The 16,240-nt window shown below is 35.7% G+C and overlaps 1 long non-coding RNA gene across 1 annotated transcript; it reads right to left on the bottom strand.

Moving 5' to 3' along the window:
* Positions 1–1,192: 1,192 nt before the first annotated feature.
* Positions 1,193–12,640, bottom strand: LOC130252522 (uncharacterized). Its single transcript, XR_008840373.1, has 4 exons — positions 12,494–12,640; positions 10,946–11,018; positions 3,017–3,135; positions 1,193–2,446 (listed from the first exon to the last, which is right to left on the bottom strand). It is a non-coding gene; the product is annotated as an uncharacterized LOC130252522 (long non-coding RNA).
* Between the last annotated feature and the right edge of the window lie 3,600 nt (positions 12,641–16,240).

Below are 16,240 nucleotides of genomic sequence, written 5' to 3'. Positions count from 1 at the left end.
TGGGCTGTAGCTTGGATAACTTGCAAGGGGCATTTCAACTGGAAATCCCAGACTTTTATCACTGCAGGGGTTTACCCATAGCAGGTTTCAATGTTCCAGTTCAGGTAACCATGGCAGTGTAACAGTGAAATAACCATGCTCCTGAGTGTTTGCTCATGTCCTCTGATGAGTTTATGACTGTCTGTAGGGCTGTGCTGCCATGGTGACAGAGGTAGCCTCCCTGAGCTAACTGATTTAAGGCCATCATTCAACTGGTACTAACCCCAAAATTAAATGCCATGTACTTAGAGAAATTAAAAAAAATAGTGTGAGGAATAACTATATTAATGTATAAATGCATTCACTTGAAGATCAGCTGCCTACATCAGCTGTCTATCACTGGCATATAGCAAAATAAATAAACCATGATCTATCCTTGTATGATATTTCACATTTCTTTATACCAACAGCAGGGTTTTGTGGTTCTAAAGACTTACAATACAGAGCTAGGCATATGAGAAGTGTTTCAGAACTCAAACAGAAATTAATTGCAGTCACCTTTGGAAGGCACATTTGCTATTCTTTGTCCTATTTTTCAAAGGATTAATGTGTATATACTTGGAGCTTTATCATGGTATAATTCCAGATGGCCACTAAGTCCCACATCACAGCTTCCTCACACTCCCATGGTGGGATAGGGGAGAGGATCAAAAGAGTGAGAGAATTTGTAGGTTGAGATAAAGACAGTTTAATAGGTAAAGCAAAAGCTGGGCATGCAAGCAAAGCAAAATAAGGAATTCATTCACTACTTCCCATGGACAGGCCGGTGTTCAGTCACTCCCAGGAAAGCTGAGTTCCATCACATGTAATGGTTGCTTGGGAACACAAATACCATTACTACAAGTGCCCCCCTGTCCTTCTTCTTCCCTCAGCTGTGTATGCTGAGCATGATGCTGTATCTGTGTCTGGAATATCCCTTTGGTCACTGGGGGTCAGCTGTCCTGGCTGTGTCCCCTCTGAGCTCCTTGAGCACCCCCAGCCTCCTCTCTGGTGGGGTGGGGTGAGGGGCAGGAAGGGCCTTGGATCTGTGCTAGCCCTGCTCAGAAGTAACAAAAGCATGCCTGAATTATCAATATTGTGTTCAGCAGAAATCCAAAACACAGCCCCATACCAGCTAGTGTGAAGAAAATTAACTCTACAACAGCCTAAACCAGCCCAATCTTTTATTTGAATCTCAAAAGCAACAAATTTGGTTCACAGTTTTATAGATAAAGAAAATGCTGTATCATTTTTTTCAATGTGTGTCAGTATTAATCCCAGATAAAATAAGGTAACCTTTTTACTGCAGATATAATTTTTCCTGTTTGATTTATATAAGAAGACCAGAGAAGAACCCGAATAAAAATTCAAGGTTTATTAAACTCTAAATTACACTTAAATTATTTACAATATCATATTTATAGAACTGTGACAACACTTTTTATATAGAGTTTTTGTAGAGATTTTAAATAGATCTCAGAGATTTACAGCTGTCTTCTTGAAATACATTATTTTCAGGGTTTGTTGCAGTTGTTACACATTAACTTACAGTGTGCTAACAGCTATGTAAATGTTTGGCAACTGATCAGAAGTCCTAAATGAGGTCATAACATATGGAGAGGTGCTGAGAGGTTACAATTCCTGTGTGTCTCAATTAATATTGTAGCTAGTAAGCATTCTTTGCAGCTCATAGGCTCTGATTCAACAGTGTGCTGGCATGGAAGTATATATTTAAGCCAACAACCCAATAAGTAGTTCTGCCAGCTCCACTAAGGGTGCTCATATGCTTAGAAATATGTTCAGGAATGAATACTTGGTTGGGTCAAGATATCTTGGAATAAATAAATATTTGTTGGGAAAATTTCAGTACAACAGGCTGAAAAACTTGAAAAACATCTTTTTCCTGAATCCTGGTTTACAGCTCATCGATGCATGTGAGCAGCAATAGATTTCCTTTATGAAAAGTGTTATTTCTATCTGATTGCAGCTCATTTAAGCATAAACACATTTAATATACTCTTGCTTTTTCCTTGCCTAGAAGCTATCATTGTAGCTGACATGATGGAAGCAGAACTGTAGAAGTAATGATTTTAGGCTAATAGGCTATTCCTTATGATGTCAGGCTTTATTGAAAGGCAGTTATTCAGCCCAGTATTTCAGAGGGATTAGTTTATGTTCCTTTCACATCATCTCTCACTGTTTTGATACCATTTGGATTGATGGATTTACTGTATTGCAGTGGCCACTAACTGACATGATAAGTACAAATGCATAAAGAAGGAAGCACCTTCATTTATTTTTTCCTATAAAACACCCAGGTATTCTATAGGAAAATATTGTCTGAAGTATTTCACTGTAAGTAGAGAGTATCTCAGTCTTCACAGTTTGCAGTGGAAAGCTGGTGACCAATCCTTAAGACTGGGCAAACCTAAGAGAAATGAAAATGTGAGTTATTTGGACATTTGTATGAGCTACCTCTTTGACTCTGTTGTAGAGACAGCAAAAAATACTGTTAAGAAACAAAGAAAAGGAGAAGTATTTTCTTGAATTTTTCCTGACATACTATCAGTTTATTCAGAGTTTCATTATCTCTTCTGTTATCAATCAGGAAATCCTTTCTTTGCTTTTACTGCCCCTGAAAGGTAGTCTTATCAGCCAGCCATTCTTCACATGTGGCTCCCCAAAGTTTCTTCCACTTCTAGTATCTCACAGAGCAATTAGCTCTGACAGAAGCATGCAGAACTAGCCTGTGTTTAGCACTTGTACACACCACTGGATATTTTATTTGTGTGAAGACAGAAGAGATTAGTCTTGACTCACTGAGGCTGATTAAAATAGTGGCCTGATTTTCAGTTTGTTCAGGATCCCACTTACTGAAAAAATAATCATTACTCAGAAGGGACCTTACCTTCAGAGAGGCCAGAGCCAGTGTTTAATACTATCAGTTTTATTGTAGTGATATACGAATGGTATTATTAGTTGCACAAAACCTACTTACCTGAGGTTACATATCTTGACCTGTAATGATTTTGAGAATGTGGTTCAGTTTTTGTTGAGTTTTGAGTTTGGTTTGGGGTTTCTTTCCAGTGGTGATGGTTTTCTTGAGGTAGTGTCTTTCTGGTGGATGAAAAAATTGTCTTAAATTTAGGGTATTCTTTGAGTCCCTGTTTTCACAGATCTTATTCCAACTGAGATTTTGTCTTGTCATGGAGATCCAGAATATGTTTTGAGGGTTTTTTTTGTATTGTTGTTTTTTTAAACCAAACTTAAGAAAATTTCCATTGACTTTAAAAGTGATTTTTTTTTTTTCCCAACAACATAATTTAAATGAAAATCCCAGTAACTTTATTCATAACCAATTTCTCCCAGGATCAATACATGGATATAATCTCATACTAAACAGCAACCATGAGCAGTGCAGATTTGAAGGATGAAGATGAAGCGAAATCCTCATAATAATTTTGACAGGAGCTTTACAGGTAATGCTCATATTTTTTATTTGTTTTTAGCTCCCTTTTTCATGTAGAAAGGCCAGCAGAAATAGAAAATCAATCAAATGCAAGATAGATCTTGTACTCATTGCCTGCATTAAGACTCTCGCTTTACCTGAAGGAATATGTGCTATTGTGATTTTACCAATAAATACATATTTTACTTTACACTTGAAAATTGCAAAGTACCTTATTTGTGTAAGAGGGCATAGTTGTGCACCCATTAACTTGGCATTTAAGAACCAGCTTGTTCAGATTTCAAACAAACAGCAAAGCTCCAATTCTTTTCTTGATTTCTCTCTGCTCTCCTTGGTGTTCTCCTTGTCTATCCATAAGCCCAGTGGGTATATTCAGATAGCACAACAAGTTTGTTTCTGTTTTCAGTTTATCCTGTAGATGTTTCCAGGTGATGAAAGGAGATCTCTTGAAAATTGCATGTTCCTTTCTTTTTTGTGAAGTGATGAAAAGCACACCATGATGCTGACAGAGACTGCTTTTGTCTCGTTGACATGGACGCATAATTTATACAGCCTTATAAATCTTGGCTTTATGGGACCATGTGTCTTAAATGAGATGAAGGGTGTCCCTCTCACAATGGATTTGTTAAAGTTGAGGGAGAGTGGTGTTCTTTCCCTCTAACCTCTTGGCCACCCCTTGGTAAAATAGCATAGGTTTAGAGTTAATTGGCTAATTGCATGTACAGCAAACATCTTCATTTTCAAAGTCAGTGCAAGCTCATACCTGTATTCCCCTGTATTAAAAATAAGGTGGTATTTCAGAGAAAATAAATGGGGAAAAAAACGTTGATAGGGCAACTTATACAGGAAAGCACAATATGTTCAACAGAGCAAACTTTGAAAGGCCTTGTCTATGTTCATACCTGTTATCATAGTAACAGATGATTATGGGTGTAGTAGATATGAGACAGTTATATTCCTTCTAAATTATTTAAGAACTTTACAGAAATGTTTCCATTTCTTGATAATTTTTAAAGTTTTTATAAAGGGTAGCTTTGATCCCTAGTATTTTGGAACTATTCTTCCCAAAACTAGCTATAATATTTTAATTTTTATTTAGACCAATTTAGACCAATTTAACAAACATCCTCTGTGGAGACAAAATTTTCCCAGATGGCAGCATATTTTTCCCCTCTATTTTTGGGGAAAACGGAAAGAACTCAGATATCCATTCATTTTAATATTTCACAGTATTTTTTTTTTTTTTTGGTCCAGAATTGTCTTTGACAAAATTGGGGGTTCCCAGCATAGCATATTGAGGAGAATGTCCCAGCTGATGAAAGACAACTGTTTTCAATTCAAAATGCATACATTTATTTTTTGTTAAAAAGCATTTAGCATTTATATGTTAAATTTCTCTCTGAACACCTACAAACTAAAAAACCTAGTAAAAGACCTTTCCAATACTCTTTACTAAATAATCAAAAACTGCTAGAGGTGAGCTACCTCCAAAAGAGTAAACATAAGTGAATATTTGATGTCCTGTGTAAATAGAAAGTTAGGAAGAAAAAAAACATTAAATACAAGTGTTCTATTGAGAAAAAAATACTCCAAACCTAACTAAGTAATCAAATTCTAATTATGTATTAAAGGTTAAGATTCATTGGAAAAAAGACACTTTTGATTCCTTTTTCTCTATCACTTTTTAAAAATCAGTTTGCTACAGTACTGCTTCAATTGGTTTTAATTGCTCACACACAGCAAGAGAATATGTTAATTTGCTGTGATCCTTGTTTATATGCAGGAATTGTGCTGATTTACTTCATTTAGATTCTGCTGTAAATTGTCACTTCTTCTTTTTATAACAATAACAGATAATTCAATGTTTTCTCATAACATCTTAATGCCAATTAGCTACTAAATTTTTAATGCTGTTCCATGTGTTTTGCACTAGATTAGGCTTTGATTTGTTGTCATAGTTATTGGACCTTGGCTACACAAACCCAAAAGATTTTATTTTTAGAAGGTGTAACAAAATCTCTAAGAACCCTACCTCTTGACAGCATTGGTCCATCTAGTCCTATGTTCATCAAAAGTTTATCCTTAATCTGGAAGATGAGTAAGTAGGAAGAAGGTGATTGATGAAAAAGATGTAAAGTTTTGTGTGTATAAAAAGTACAGTGAATGCAGTATATACAGAATATACTGAAAATATTCAGTGTGCATCAGGGACGTACTTGCTCTGGTGTAGCAGTTATGCAAGCTGGGACAAAGACAGCTGAAGAGGTTTTTATACTGTGATAAAACCTCATTCAGAACAAGAGCTCCCATCAGGTCACAATTTCTGATGCTTAGCAGCCTAATACCTCTTCAGCTTAATATTTTATGGCTGGCTATTGAAATGTGGCTCCTAACCCCTCGAATGAGATGCAGTGCTGATCTCTAAGTAAATGGGATTACAGCGAGGCAGCTGTAAGGACTAGTGCGGCTGCATACAGCCAAGGCACACGAGTGCCTGCCTGTCCTTCATGCGGTTCATCTGGGGCTGACTACACCCCGAGCCACCGGGCTAGAAGTGCCCTCAGGGAAAGGGGCAAAGGAGTTCAAACTTCTCTGGCTTCCAGACAAGTGCATTCTCTTTGAATAGATAAGGCCTCTTCCTAATCTGTCCTCACTATCTCTAATTCATGTCTCTCCTGTTACAGATTTTTCACAAAGTACTCTTGGCTGCCTCCTTCGTTTTCCTTTTTTGCTTGCTCTTTCTGAACTGCTCCAGATAGCAGTAAGATAACAGTAAAATGTAGGCATTGGTAAATTTTTGCAGTGTATGCTGAACAGCCTTCTAAACAGCTCCTGCAAAGAGATATTAAAAATTAGGGGAGAAGCTACTCTATAAAGCAGCCCTGCCAGTATTGCCATAATCCATACCAATATATGAAATGTTTTCTTCAAAATAATTTTTCAAGTAGGGTAGGAATTGCTGGCTGTGTCACGAACTTTTCTGTATGTGTCTGATTGGTTATTTTAAACTTTGAATTTTCAGTCTAAGCATTTTTTTGATGGTGGCTGGCAGATAAAAAAAAAAAAGTTAGAACAAATTGTGTTTACAGTTTTCTAGACTTTTAGTTACCCAGACAAGAATACAATAGTTCTGCATTCTGTCTTTTCTACATTTTATCTGACTGTAGATAGGGCTGAAATGTTCTGGATGCTTTTATTCCTACTCCACATAACTGGTATGTATGGAAGAATGCAGATTAATATACATGACTATGTTGGTAAACAAGAAATTGGGATGGGAGCTTGTTGTTATGCAAATGGATAGAAAAACTAAATTTTTCCCACCAAGTAGTTTCGAATATATTACATATATGCTTGAGAAATCAAAGAAATAGTGACACATGAGAAAAAAGACCCAAACATTTGTAATGTCAGTCTGAACAACATCATACATGAGTATAATGACTGAATATTTTAAGGTAATGAAAAATGTTAAAATGCAGAGCCTGAAGGGCAGAGCAGAAGTAAAACTGGTATTTCACAATAATATGTGATAATTTGTTCAGGAATAACTGGACGTAACTGAAGTTAGAGTCCAGCAGTTGTGGTCCTTAACACAGAAAACAGAGGCTTTTTCAGCTTGTGGAATGTAAACAAATGAAAAGATGTTTGAAATACTGTAAAACAAAGGACAAAACCAGTCAATAAGCTGTATTAGAATCCTAGGAGAAGGACTCACCCTAGACAGTTACTTAGAGGTCCCCAGCCATGTAAAAAAAATCCAACCAAACAAAAAACCTGAGCTGTGAAAGGGTATTATTAATGAGAAAATAAAGTCACCCTAATGTGTGGAAGTCTACAATTTCAAGTCTATGTACACCAGCACACCAGAATAAGCTAGAAAGTCAAGGGCAGAATTCTAGTTTATCCCTTTTTCTGTTACTGCTCCATCATAAGTTGTTACATTCTCATCATTGAGGTGACTGAAGGCATTGAAGCAAAACACTATAATTTAACTCATTTTTGCTCTTTCTGGAGCACTGTGATTGCCTTAGATTCCTCTTTAAAATATTGTTAATAATTCCAATAAGCAATGCATATGGTATACTTTGTGAATATACATGGAGTCAATGTCTTTACCCTGAAATTCTTGGTCTGTTACAACTAGAAGTTACAGTTCAACATATTCAAAAATCTGACATATTTAAAGCAATCCTTAAAAACTCATTAGGTTTACAAATCAATGATTCTTTGAACTGAATGTTTGCAAATAATAAAAAAAAAAAATTAAAATAACCTGTTCCTAGCAAACAGAAGTAGAACTTGGCTAAAAGTAAAATGCATACACTTTCAAAAGTATCTCGGTAAGTGCTGAGGTACTGAACTTTATTTTGTCACTGCAGGCAGTCTATATAACATCACTTTTTGGTGATGGCCACTGCATTAAATTTTTTAAAATATAATTGCATATTCTCTATTTTGCAACCTACTGAACTTTTTTTGGTTGATTGTGTTTGTTGGTGGTTTATAGGTTTTGGGTTTTTTTTAATGTTCAACATAGACAACCAGTTCAGACAAAAGAACAATAGAAGATGAAAGTCATGGCACTTCAAAAAGAGTCTAAAGGTAGGAAAACAATTTCAACAAAAAAGTTTACCACTGAAAATCTAAAACTTCTGGAAATCACCACAATTTCAGTTTAGAGGTGCAATATTGTCATTGCCATAGGAAGTGTCCAGTCTGAGTTGGATTATGGTTGCTCTCAGCCTCCTTTCAGTGAGCTGTCCTTACTCAGTAAGACATCTATGACATACATTCAGGGGCTGGTTGCTGAAGAGAGATCAGTTTAAACACTTGCTTTACACCTGTCCTGTGTGAAGACTTTCAGTCTGGGTCTGCATTTACTGATCTGGCTTCTTTGGAACGGTTTTGGCCAGTCCTAATTCCCTCCAGTGGCAAAGTTAAGGAGGCATTCTATGAACTTGTCAAAATCAAATAGGTGACACAGGTTCTTGTGGAAGACCTCTTAAGGTCTGTGCACCTTGCAGGTTGTCACTCTCCTGGTGCTTTCAAGTAAGGGAATAGGATTTTGTGAAGAGAAACAGTGACAGAGGAGCTTAAATTGGGAAAGTATCACAGACTGCATGAGACTTAACTCCTGTTCAGTATATTTGTTATCTACAGCCAGTGAAGCTCAGCAAATAAATACTAATGCTTTAGTGGGACCACCTGTCACCAAAAGCTATCTTCCTGAAATAGTACTGCTGTTTAGATAACACCTGAACAAAACCAAATACTTTAAAAGCAAACCACACACAAATATGAATTGCTCACAGCAGGAGGTGTGGACAACCACTTTCCATACAACGGGGCATTGGTAAAGACACATAATGTAGGAAAACTAGTTGAGAATTTCCATTTATATTCCTCCTGCAATGTTTATGTCCTTTCCCACTAACAAAATCAGTATAAGATACTTGGGAAGAGGAAGAGAAGTATAAGGAAGAGATGTTTTGAATGCAAAAGACAAAGTAATTGATGAGAGAAGGCAACTAAACCACACTAAGGTGCCTTTTTTTTTTCCAAAAGAAGGGGGAAATAGATAAATAAATAAATGGCACAAAATTTTTCTACTACATGTATTTAAGGGCAACTGTTTAGCCAAGGATGGTAGTACAAATATACCACTGAAGCCTTTAACAAAAAAAGAATTCTAAGGACCTAGGGATACAGACTAACAGACAAGTTGGAAAGAAAAAGTCTTAAATATCCAAGAGTCATTTGAATGATGCAATTTGGAAGGAGTTCTTTTACTAAACAATTACAACTACTTAGACATAACAGCACCTTTTTTAATACAAGATCAGGAGTAACTGATTAAAGGGAGACAATTGAGTAAAACCTGTTCAAAATACATTTATTTCTTGCTTTTCTGATTTTTTCTTCATTGTGTATTTTTCTTCCTTTCCTAATCTCTCTATCCATAATTATTTTTATATTTTTATCTTACTTTTACCCTTCCTCTGTCTTCCTCATTTTGTGTTCCTAACTCTCACCCTGCTTCCAGACCCCATTCTTTTAGTGGTGCCCTTGTTTTCTTACAGTTTTCTGTAACCGGTTCCAATGTGCCAAGGCCACAGAAACTACAGTGTTAGCAGCTTATGTCATCTCCAGTAATCAGCCTCAGGTTTTAAGAGGAGAAGTAAACCCAAATCTGTAAGTTTGTGTCAGTTTTGGGCATGTGGCTATGCAAAGGTTGGTTCTTCATTTGGTGTTCATTTTTTAAGTTCAAGTGTTATCATTCAAAGATAAGCAGTGTTATATTTGTCAAGTAGGAGGGGAGCTTAAAGAATGTTCAGGAGGAGCCAGCTTTGGATTTTTTATTTTGAATTCAAGTCATCTTTGACTTTTTGCTTTCAAATTTGCAACTAAGGCGGGCTTAAACATAAAAATTAGTTTAAATCAAATAAATGCTGACTGAAAGCTAGTTACTTAAATTTCAATGAATTTTCTTCTAAACCACAAATTAATCAGATGTAATTTATTACAATTTGAAACATTTTAATAAATACAGTGGTTGTAACAACTCTAAAACTTACTATTTTTTTCTTGTACAAAAATACATAAATTAATTTGCTTTCACTACCTGTTTGGATCTTAAAAGGATAAGATTGTGTTACCCTTTACTATCATTCAAGCTATTCAACTAGTGTTAACTCAGGGATCTGGATGCTTTTGGTAGAAAAAAAAAGAAAAAAATGCTGTTGAAAGAGGGAAGTATTTTCCCGAAGAAAGTTAGAGATTCATAGGTGGTCACAGAGCCTGTGAGTGGGATTGAGATGGGTAGCTTTGACTTCTACAAGTACAAATGTATCTGACTGAAGACTTCAGGCCTGAAAAGGAATTTCTGCATATGCATGCATAAGTGGTTCAGCAGATTACAATGTCAATAGAGGTGTTTTAAACAGGTGGTAATGGGCAATTTTAAGAGGAGCTAGATGTTCTAGCATGGTAAATGCAGTATAGAAAAAAACATGGGTATTTACTGTAGAGAAATCTTTGTTTGTTTAAGCAGAAATTCTAAGATGCAAAATGATAAATCTTGCAGACAATAATTCAAAGAATGGCGAGAAAATCCACACTTTTTACTTAAGAGTCCTAAAAAAGTACATTTGCAAGACTGGAGTAGCAATTAAAGGCTGATAAAGTTATATAAAGTGTCGTTTTGGCAAAGTTAATATTTTCTATTAAATATATAACAAAGCAAAAAAAACACTGCAGTTTTTTGAATCAGCTGTGTGAACAGTGAAAATTTTAGTAAATTATAAATAAGATGCACCCTTGTTGATTGGAAGAGGAGGATGAACAAAGAGTGGAAAGCAAGAGGAAGAGGAGGAAACAAATTATGGAGTGCCCAAAAAGCACCTACCCCTACCCATATCATGACCCTTAATACCTTTGTAAAGGTGTTTTTGTTACCTTCATGTTCCTTGCAAGCAGACCCCAGCATGCTGTGCCGTGCCATCAGCGTTGTACTTTCATCTCTGTGGGCCTGGAGCAACAACATCACAGAATTTATTATATCTGTATCTTTGTCCCGCAGGTCTGCTAATCTTCCTCAACAGGGCTGTAAATAGCATCACTCAGATTCCCTTTCAAATAAAAAACTCAATGAAAAAGAGAGAGGGAAGATCTGCAAATAACTCCTCCCAAGGCCATGACCTCCTCCATCTATCAGAAGCAGAGCAGGTAGATAAGGAGGTTTGATATGAAAGCATCCTTTCTGAGTGACCACGTTAAATCAACCTGCAGATGAAGCTTTGACAGCTGCTGATAGGAAGGGCTGGCAGACCCCACGTGAGAACTGTGTGCTACTTATCCCTTGTTTTCCTGCTTCCCAAGGGTATTTGGAGAAAGCAGAAAAGATGAATATCTCCCATCTCTGTAAGAAGTTCTTCACTCCTCTCTCACTAAGGTCTGTGCAGCTCTTCTGAACCATAATATTGTTCTGAAGCTATATTTCACTCCAAATCTTTTGCTTGAGAAAAGAGAGACATAGGGACATACAGCCAACATCTGAAGAGCTATATTTTCGTCAGTTATAATTCTGGTTATTACTTTGGGCTTGCATCCAAGTGTAAATTGCTAACATTTTATGCACTTTCCACATTTACAGATAGTTAAATGTTACATCTAATAAATCAAAGATAAAATTATTAAATTCATAAGAGCTTTTCTTTGATGTACAGTACAAAATTTTCTGCGCCTTTTTTTTTCTGCTATATTGAACCAATATGACCTTTACCACAGTCATCATCCCATTACTGAAATGAGCAAACACGGGTAGTAATAAAAGAAATTCCTTATCAACAAACCCTACCACCCAGAAAAAAATGTCACGTTTTACATCTGTTTTGCTCAGTTGAAGAGACCATACCTTGGAATCTGATATATTATGCCTTTGTAGAAAACTTTCATGAGGAACATTATGGGTAGACTAAAAAAAATAGAAAATATACATCAAAGAGTAATCTTAAAGTTTAAATCCACAGTAGTGGGTAAATGGAATATGTTCCAAATGGAATATGCAAATAGAGTTTTAAGTTTCCAGCATGACTGCTTCCAGGACTAATTTGAATTCAATGCTTTAGAGTCAGAATATGTGAAGCAGAGTAAAATGTCAAATTTTTGGGCTGAGTACTTTTCCTGAATTCTAACAAAGCAAGTCAGAATATTAAACTTCAAGTTTTTGTGCCACAACACTATTATGTGCATTCATAAGATCCCACCCCGTCCAGGTGCTTTCTCAATTTGGGATTTATATCTGGAGTACAGTTTTAAAGTGGATATCCCAGTCATTTCCAATTACTGTACTGTACTTAGAGTCATGAAGCAGTATCAGAAATTGCTAACTAGCTCCTTTTTGACCTAATTGTGAATTGAAGATGAGTACAATAGATGCAGTCCAACTGTTTAGGGGTGTTCAATGCACAGAAGCTGATTATCAACTAGTCTGAGTAAACACACCTGAAACACACGGAGTTTGGGTGTTGCATTCTTGGTACCAGCAGGTGTGCTCTACAAGTCTTCTCCTCTGGGGCTGAAAAACTCGCTTATGCAGATATAACTTCAGTCTTCTGAGTTAGAACTTTGTCTTTTTGCAGTCAAACTGCAGGCTGTTGGGATTGAAGGATAAAAGTGGGCATACACCCTTGTAGTCCATGGCAGCTCAAAAGTGAGCCTCGAAGAAAATTAGAAATAAAAGAGAACCCAAGTACATTATAGGATAAGAAAATCCCAGACAGGATATATATGCTATTTTATTTCTTACACAATACTCATTTTGTGATTGGTCTGTCTTGGACAACCTCAAAAAATTGTACAGGTTGTAAAGTTTGAGCTAATGGCCCATATGTGCATATGTACACATGTGCATATATTGTATGGCTTCAATATCTGTACTTTGAGTGTTACTAGGAAATGAATGAGAATACATCCTGAATTCTTTAATTTAAAAAATAGGTGAATGTTATTTTTAGCACTTTTATATGACCTTTTTTTAGAATATGTAACCATATAGTCCCATGAATTTACATCTGTCAATTACCTTTTAATAAATACAAGATGTACATGTAATATCTAAAATGGAGAAAAAGGCTACAGTGTGTAGCTACAACTTCCAAATAACTTGCTCAGATCAACACACAAGGTTTGGTCCTTAGCTGAATTAGGTTTACTATTTATGTCTTTATACTATCTTCTTTTGTGGCATTTCCTTCTGTGTTCAATTACAACATCATCTTTGAAGACATTATTGCTGGAATTAATTACTTTGCCATATACCACAGCAGTGGCATCCTGAATTTGTTACATCAAAGGATATTGGCTGAGAAGACAAATAATTAAATGACCCGTAACACAGGTAAATGATACTCCTGGGATCAAAGGGATCCCCTAGGAATACTGTGTGCTCCTTCAGCTCAGCCAGTCATGGAAAATGTTGCTGCAAGGGCTGTTGTGAGCCAGCTTTTGTCAGTCCTTCAAAGTAAGGGGTTTCCAAACACAATCTTCTTGTTTGTTTTCCTTGTTTGCAAATTGTTCAGAAAATACGAAGATGAATGTAAGACTTGGGCAAATACCAATTCATATGGCATGGGTACTTTAGTTCTTGGGGGCCAGGCTTCTGAGCCATTTCCAGTGAAAGAGAAGACAGTCAACAGTAGTCTGTCATGGAAATGAGTGGAGATGGCTGACTAAGAATTTGCTGTTGCAAAAGGTATTACCTTCAAGTCTTAAATTAAACCAAGACCATTATTTTTAATCCTATAAATTCTATACTTCTGTAACAATAATCTGGAATTATCAATTCTTTATGCAATCTCATGTAAAACAGTTGTTCACACAACTTTTTTCTTTTTCTTTCTTAGTGTTTTTTTATTACCTCATTACCTCATTTTTATTATCTCTAAGGTCATGTCTTAGATCCACACTTTTGCTGAGGAACTTTCCATTGCTTTCTAAAACTAACTTTCTAAACTAATCGTACTTTTTCTTTTCTGCTTCTCATTGTTAATAACCTACTAGAACTTAGTAAGGAGGAAAACAGTCAGAAGGAGCTAGACTTCTCTGTCAGTGCAGAAATAGTACACTTTATGAATACAACTAAAAAGCAGTAGCCACTAAATCTCAGAACAAGAAAATAATTACTTCACCTCTGTGGTGTCTCTTGGAAAAGATTGCTTGCCCTATGGGGAAGTCACTCTAACGGGATATTTTAATAAAATATTAATTTACTTCAGCCCTGAGGATGTGGCCATTAAGCTGAACAAAACACTTCCAAAATTACAGGTTTTCCCTAACTTGTGCCATGAGCAGGAACGGGCTAGTAAATCTAAGTTGTTCCCTAACTGGATTCAATTGTAACAATTTTCTGACTTCAACAAAATCAGATTCACATTATAAGAAAGACTTACCTTAAGCCAGGATCTTTGCTTGGGTCCACTACAGCTGGAAAACATTGCCATGTGTCACAGAAGTAATGGTTTTAACATGACAGGAGAAGGAAGAAGAAGGAGGAAGGAAGCACAGAAATTGTCTGCAGGGAAGTTTACAGCTTCAGTGTGGTAGGCGACGTATTTTCATTTTGTTCTTACAGAACAAAATGAAGCATATTTAGGACAATATCTTCAAATTGTGCATAGTGACAGAAGACAGGACAGAATTTTAATCTGAGAAAGTACAATTGCATTTTGCTAGTAAAACATCTGCCTCTTTACTGTGTATGCATAGCTGCTTCCTGTTTCTTAATGTTAGACAAGTAATTAGGTGAGGATTCTATGATACATTCAATGTTCCAATGTTTATACCTACAAATCATTAAAATTAGGTTTGTTGTGAGTGGGCAATAATGTAAGAAGTGATTTTGTCTCCATATTTGGGATTTGCCAAAGTGTCTGTGAAAGACTCATCTTTGCCTGCATAAGAAGGCTGATTTGATTTATTGTGAAAAGTTTTTAAAGTAATGTAAGTCCTGTGTGGGTATTCTTATTTCAAAGTAATTTCTGCACAGTTCATCTTAAATGGGTTTGCAATCAGATTCTTAACTAAGTGTGTGATGATCTGTTCAGAGGGTCTCCTCATGTGGACAGAAATTTATTTGTAGTATTTAATCCTAGTTTTTGTCTTAAGAGAGTCTCTGAAAATCATCTCCACTTAATGATAGCTTCTACTTGCATAACAGTTTAGTAATAAGAAAAGCAGAGTATTTTTATCACACTTATAACTCTTTTCATTATGTTCATGTCCCATTGTACTGTTCCTTTTCGAAATGGGATTTTACATCTTCTTAAAGCTATGACTCACTTAGCATGTAAAATAGGAACACAGGCCACTGAAAACATGGATTGAGATTTAAAAAAAAAGTTGTGCTGTAATTTAATTAGTACACATGACAGTTTCTAATACATTTACTATACTGTACAGTTGGTCCTGTATATGTTTTATTGGTTAAAAGGAAATTTTCTTTATTTTTGCCCAGAATGTATGCAAAAACTTGAACTGTAATTCCCAAGAAGGACTAGACATTCATGCTTCCAAGTCAGAATTCTGAGTTAAGCACCCTCTTATCTTTGTGTCAACACTGAAGTTTTTTTCCTAATGTATTTCCCTACCAACATGAGTTGTTTCGAATGAGAACATTGGATGAGAAACAGTGGTTTCTTTTTAATCAAAATAGCAAATTTGTAGATTAAATGTCATCAAAACAGTAATAAAAAATTAATTAAACTCCAACAAAACTAAGTTTACAGAGAAATGCACTTTATTTTTCTCTCAAATAAAAAGAATTAAAATATGTATATGTTAGGTTCATTCATCCTGGAATGACTTGTAATCAGCTCACGACAAATGCCTATTAGAGCACTTTCCCTTAGAAAGTTTTGTTTACATAGAGATCTCCCATTAAATATGCTTGTATGACACCTTTATGAAGATAAAAACAATTATTTCTTCTGTTATGCTTTATTTTATACTTACTGAAGGAGTTTTGGGCTGAAGGAAATTAGTAAAAGAGTGGGGTTTTAAAACATAATTCGCCTGGTCTGTGGGTGGTTTATTCACTATGTTGTTTATGTTCTCTGAATACGTATTTGCAAAAATAATTTGCTGTTTATACAAGGCAGACAGTATTTGCAGCAAGCACTATTTCAATAATCTTTAAATTTTGCAACTTTTTAAACTTCATGTTTTATTTTTTCACTAGTTTGGCCATGTTTT

The sequence above is a fragment of the Oenanthe melanoleuca genome, chromosome 4, assembly GCF_029582105.1.
Source record: "Oenanthe melanoleuca isolate GR-GAL-2019-014 chromosome 4, OMel1.0, whole genome shotgun sequence".
In the NCBI taxonomy this organism is placed as follows: domain Eukaryota; kingdom Metazoa; phylum Chordata; class Aves; order Passeriformes; family Muscicapidae; genus Oenanthe; species Oenanthe melanoleuca.
This window is presented reverse-complemented; position numbering and strand designations above follow the sequence as displayed.